Below are 6,456 nucleotides of genomic sequence, written 5' to 3' on the forward strand. Positions count from 1 at the left end.
TTAACTTTCTTGTTGGTTTTATTTCATTTAAATGTATCTAATGTCTGATTGAGTCTTTGCAAAGTTGATTAAAATCATGCTTTAACTGACAGAGTTTATTGGAAAGCTCCTGCTTGAAATCCCTTCATTCCAAGTCTCAAGAAGTAGAAGTTTATTCAGCAGTAACTAATGGCATTTTTTAGCACACAAAATCTCTCTCTCTCTCTCTCTCTCTCTCTCTCTCTCTCTCTCTCTCTCTCTCTCTCTCTCTCTCTCTCTCTCTCTCTCTCCTCTCTCTCTCTCTCTCTCTCTCTCTCTCTCTCTCTCTCTCTCTCTCTCTGGAAGAGTATTTAAGAACTGTAGATGCGTTTCTTTGAGTTATTATACATATATGATGTTTTGTTTGTAGCCTGTGTTAGGCTATTATAGCTATATCTGTTAAAAAGTAATAAAAAAAAATCTTGCAAGAATGGGAATTAAGAGCTTTTGGCTTGAGGTCTAAGCCTAGAGGCTGTGACATGAATTTGATCGGGCTAGTAGCAGTGGGAAAGATTATGGTGCGTTCGAGGTGGAATTGGAGCAGATGTCGTTTTCCCCCTGTTGGAACAGTAGGGCCAATAATACACACACACACACACACACACACACACACGGCCCACAACACTAATCTGAGACAGTATAACCCTTGCACACCCCTTTCTCTCTCCTCTCTTTTCTCTCATGCAGACATACGCGCTGTTACAGTCCCACAAGTCAAGTTTTTTCCAGACAGTATTTTTCTACTACTCTCAGCAGCTGAATTCTGCTTCGTTAATCATCTTATATCAGTGTAGGACTAGGGATATATAGTCCTTGATGTAAACTACTGCGGAATTGGTATAGCCTACAGATGGACATACGAGGTGCGAAGAAAGGAGTGTGTGAAACATGGCATGTAGTCTGCCTTGTGTTGATAACATGTTTCTTGGATGCAGTTTGGGGACAGATCCGCTACTCAATCCCAGAAGAACTGGAGCACGGGGCTTTTGTTGGAAATATTGCCGAGGACCTGGGCTTGGATTTGGAGAGGCTCTCTGCGCGCAGATTCAGGATAGTCTCAGGTGCCAAAAAGCAATATCTAGAGGTGAATTTAGAAAATGGGGTGTTATTTGTCAACGAGAGAATTGATCGTGAAGAACTATGCGAGCAGAGTTTGTCCTGTTCTTTTCATTTGCAAGTGGTCATAGAAAACCCTCTGGAGCTGTACAGGGTAGAGATGGAGATTTTGGACGTGAACGACAACTCTCCCAGTTTTCCTTGGACCGAGTTTAATCTGGATATATCAGAGTCCGCTGCGCCGGGATCCCGTTTCCCACTGGAGAGCGCACAGGACTTGGACGTCGGATCAAACTCGCTCCGCACGTATCTGCTGAGTGTAAACGAACATTTCGTTTTGGACATCCAGACGCGCAGTGATGGCAGTAAATTTGCGGAACTAGTCCTACAGAACCCGCTGGACAGAGAGCAGCAAAGCGCGCATCAAATGGTCCTGACGGCGGTGGACGGAGGCGCACCGGAGAGGTCCGGCACTGCGCAAATAGATATCACAGTTTTGGATGCAAATGATAACGCACCCGTGTTTGACCAGTCGTTTTACAGAGTGAGGCTTGTTGAAAATGCACCCAAAGGTACAGTTGTCATTAAACTCAATGCGTCTGATTTAGATGAGGGTCCCAACGCTGATATCACCTACTCCTTCAGCGGGCACGCTCCCATCAAAGTGCGCCAGCTTTTCAGCGTCGACTCGCGCACCGGGGAAATCAAAGTCAAAGGAGTGATAGACTATGAGAAGGCTAGGATGCATGAAATATATGTCCAAGCTAAAGATAAAGGCCCCTCCGCTGTGGCAGTTCACTGTAAAGTCCTGGTGAATGTTCTGGATAAAAACGACAACCTCCCGGAGGTGATCTTGACATCCGTGTCCACACCTGTCCAGGAGGACGCTCCCCCGGGCACGGTGATAGCTGTCATCAGCGTCATGGACAGAGACTCCGGTGAAAACGGGAATGTGGACTGTGAGATACCCCACCACGTCCCCTTTCAACTCCACTCCTCCTTCAAAAACTACTATACATTAGTAACTTGTGATTTTCTGGACAGAGAGACGGTGGCCGAGTATAACATCACGCTGACCGCCCGAGATATGGGCACTCCACCCTTATTCACTCGGAAAACTATTTTAGTCCAAGTGTCTGATATGAATGATAACGCACCTCACTTCAAACAGCCATCCTATACTGTTTATTTGACCGAGAATAACGCGCCGGGAGCATCCATTTGCTCGGTGACTGCCCTGGATCCGGATTCAGGTCAAAATGCCTATCTCTCCTATTCTATATTGGAAGGCGATATACAGGGAATGCCCGTGTCCACTTACGTGTCCATAAACTCAGACAACGGGAACATTTACGCACTGCGATCTTTTGACCACGAACAACTAAGAAACTTTCAGATCACAGTTCAAGCTCATGATGCAGGTTTTCCGCCGCTGAATAACAATGTGTCCGTGAATATCTTTATTTTGGACCAAAATGACAATGCACCTCTTATTGTGTCACCGGTACCGCAAAACGGCACGCCACCGACTGAAGTAGTTCCCAGATCAGTCGATGCCGGTTACCTTGTTACCAAGATCACAGCTATGGATGCAGATGCGGGTCAAAACTCGCGTCTTTTCTACCAGATGCTCCAGGCAACCGACCCGAGTTTGTTCAGCATCGCTCTGTACACAGGCGAAATCAGGACGATACGCAGATTGGTGGAGAAAGACCCCACAAGGCAAAGACTGGTCATTCTGGTCAAGGACAATGGTCAGCCGCCCCTCTCGGCCACAGTTTCCATCATCCTGTCAGTGGTTGACAGCTTGCCAGATTCGCAGCCCGATTTGGGTGACCTGTCACTGAGCCCACATCACAGCTCTAACTTCACCCTGTACTTAATGGTGTCCCTGGGCGCAATCTCTTTCACGTTTCTGGTGGCTATTATCGTCCTGGTTACAGTAAGGGGATTGAAGGGCAGACCGTCCACCCGAGAATACAGCTTCCCCTCCCTCGGCGGGTGCTGCTGCTGCTGTTCTCGGTCAGAGGCATCTACCACCACGGAGGTGTTCAAAAAGTCCAACTTAAACGTGCAAATGTCCACAGGTGGCCCGAATTGCGCCGAGGCGAACGGAAACAGCGCCCTTTCCCAGGTCTATTGTTACAAAATGTGTCTGACACCGGAATCGTCTAAAAGTGACTTCATGTTCCTCAAGCCTTGCAGTCCAATAATGGCAATTCCCCAGAATAATGCCAAGAGCACAGACTACCTGACTTCTGGCTGGAGCGCACTGGACCGCAACGAGCTGGCCAACAACAGAGCCGCAACCCCAAACGAGGTACCTATGCTGTTCAAACATATTGAAACTCTCAAATGGAAAGGAATCATTGTGTTGTATCGTGCTGGTGGTAACGCGTCAGTAAAATCATAACCTTTTCTATAACAAATAGTGTAACGAATTATTTCTATTTCAGCAATAGCATAACGGTTAAGAAAAAGTAGACTTTCTCTGGGTGGGAGTGGCCTATCTCCACTATGCTTTTATCAAACCAAAGGATGACAACCTTGGACATCATTCACATGAATGCCAAATGAGTTCTACTGATTTTTTTTTTTTTTTTTTTTTTAAGAGAGGATGTCAGCAATTATGGCATACAAGGCCTATGTAACAAGCAGTGTACCAAATTATTCTTGTGAGAGTGATAATATAATAGCCTACCACTTAACAGTTACTTGGCAAGTTACTTAGCAAGTATTAAGTAATTTGTCACTTGCAATTTTGTGCTATTTTGTGTCTTCTGCTGTCTTTGTCTGCATCATTTTGATCTAGGCTTGTTCTTTGTAAAGTCCTTTAAGACATGCTTCGTGATGAAAGGCTATAGAAACTTGCCTTATTAAATTAGTCATCAAGATAAAAGCCATGGAGAGAGTTTATTATGTAGCCTAAACATTTTTTATTCTAAATAAAACACAAGAAAATATGATCTCTTCCCATGGTTACATCCTATTATGGTTTTCATGGACATGTAGAGAAACAGGCATCTTGGCCAAATTGACTTTGACCATACAATATCTTCAACATTTGATGCGTGTGGGCCACAGAGGATATAAAAAAATACATGACTGCATCATTACACTAATGCAATGCCATTGTTATACTTGTGCTGGTCACTGATCTACAAAGTGACCATATGTTTTTAATTTTGCAGCTTAAGCATTCAAACAAGGACTGGACTTGGACAAAGAACCAACGGAACTTGGCATACAAGAGGTGAATACAGTGTTAACACACACACACACACACACACACACACACACACACACACACTTAAACTTACACCTTTTTTCTCTCTCTCTACAGGTACAGCTCAGTAAATATGGAGAGCACTCTTCCACGTCAACCCAAACATGACCCAGATGGGTTTTCCTGCTCTGTGTCACCACAGTACTGGACCTGGGGAAACCATATGCGTGGTAGGTGGCCAAGAGTGGCACTATGAAATTTGGGCCTTCTGTTAGAGTTCATATAGGGGGCATGAACATAAGGATTGAATCTGAAATATGAATAGGTGACCCTAAGAGCAGACAACACACCTGACACCAAAACAAGGGGATATTTTAATGCACCAACAGGAGGACACAACCCAATTAATGGAGTCATTGCAACAAAGTGTTCATTTGCAGAAAAGTTGAAATTAGGAAGATACATTTAGAACCATAACAGTATCTTTAAATATGAGGTCTTTGTAGACATAATCTTATAACACAAATTGTGGTTCATGTGCATCTTTACAGACTGCAAGATGTCTCTTCAGGAGGGGGGCGTGCCTAACTACTCGTGGACTCCAAAGTACACTCAGCCTAACTCTACACCGGCACCGCCTGACTACCAGCACAATGTATACATTCCTGGCACCCCATCTGGCTACTGCACTCTGAAGCCGGCACCCAGAGGTGAACTGGACGTGTACAACACCTTCTCTACTTTTGGGAAGAAAAAGAGATTCCTCTACGAACAAACTTTTGACAGAGATGATGGTCTCATAAGCAATCATATCTTTAAATGATACACCGACAATATATTCTATGTGGGGGTGATACATGCCATTCAGTGATTAGCTCCATCAGTAACAGTAACTTTACTCCCATGTGGCAGCATTGCTCCTGGAGCCTGACAGAGTAAGCTTCTCCTACACCCAGTGGAATTTAGTGCCACTTCTTCTAACATCTGCAACCCACCATTATCTGAGTTTGTGTTTATTTAATTGAACTGAGAACATTGTTTTACCCTCAAATTGATTGCTCTTCAAAGACTGACAGTGGCATACAGTTAAACATGAGTTTTAAATCTCTTTCTTTGTAAAAATGTTGTTTATATTTATATTTTTTGTAAATACTAGAATAAAGTATTTGGAGTGATGGTGGGTTCTGCAAGTGGTAATGACAGAATTTTCCATCAAGTCAATCCTTTAAAGAATATACTGTATGTGTTTATATCTATAGCTGACATATTCAACAAAGGATATGTGTTTTCATCTATAAGTGCTATACTCAACAGCCTTGTTAGATCATTATTGTTCACAATTAGATCTTGGTCAGATAAACAAGCCAGGCAATTTACATTGGCTACAGTTACACTTACACGTCATTTCAGTGCAAACTTTATCATCCGATCATTAAGTGACAGGTCTGGATGCACAAAAACTGTATTTCTCTTACATTTCCCTTGAATCTTCAAAACCAGATATGGAGCTAGTCAGGCTCCCATTGTGCTTGCAAATCTATGTAGTCTTGATGCAATCCAGCAACAATGTGCATACAAGCAATGCAAAGAGATGGAGAGGGAGTGTATAGAAAAGTAATACAGACACAGATTTAAGTAAATAAAACACCAGCAGACACATAAGAGCTGTTTTCAGGCCAAGTGTGGACAAACAGCAATGTGATCTCATAAAATCTGATCGTTAGATCTAAAAAAAATCACATGAAAAGGTGGTGTAACCGTATCCATTAGTACCTAATGGTGTACAGGTTAGTGATATAGACATAATTCAGTTTATATGCATTCCAGATGACTTGGAATGATCAGTGGGTGTGATTTATTTATCTATAGTTGAATTTAATATTTATTTTCAGTGTCACTAATGACTCCTTATATCGTCTATGTATACAGTATATTAATATCAATAAAGCTGTCCTCAACTCTGTCTATGAATATAGTCATCTTTTGACAGAAATGCAATCATTCAATCCGTTGAGAGCATCTGCACAAAGAGTATTTCAATGAGAAAAGTTCTGAATCTTAAGCAGCTGCTGAGTGGTGAGTTGAATGCAGTACAGTAGACAAAGTTATAGGATCGACTGTAGCAGTCAGTCCTGTAACTATAGAACACCATGATA

The 6,456-nt window shown here is 42.8% G+C and overlaps 1 pseudogene; it reads left to right on the forward strand.

The window, feature by feature from the left end:
- Positions 1-868: 868 nt before the first annotated feature.
- On the forward strand, positions 869-5,123 carry LOC139653311 (protocadherin-10 pseudogene; annotated as a pseudogene).
- The last annotated feature ends 1,333 nt before the right edge of the window (positions 5,124-6,456 follow it).

The sequence above is a fragment of the Centroberyx affinis genome, unplaced genomic scaffold (assembly GCF_046629955.1).
Source record: "Centroberyx affinis isolate AG114_WGS23_722 - 3 ecotype Tasmania unplaced genomic scaffold, CSIRO-AGI_Caff_v1 ptg001912l_1, whole genome shotgun sequence".
NCBI lineage: Eukaryota > Metazoa > Chordata > Actinopteri > Beryciformes > Berycidae > Centroberyx > Centroberyx affinis.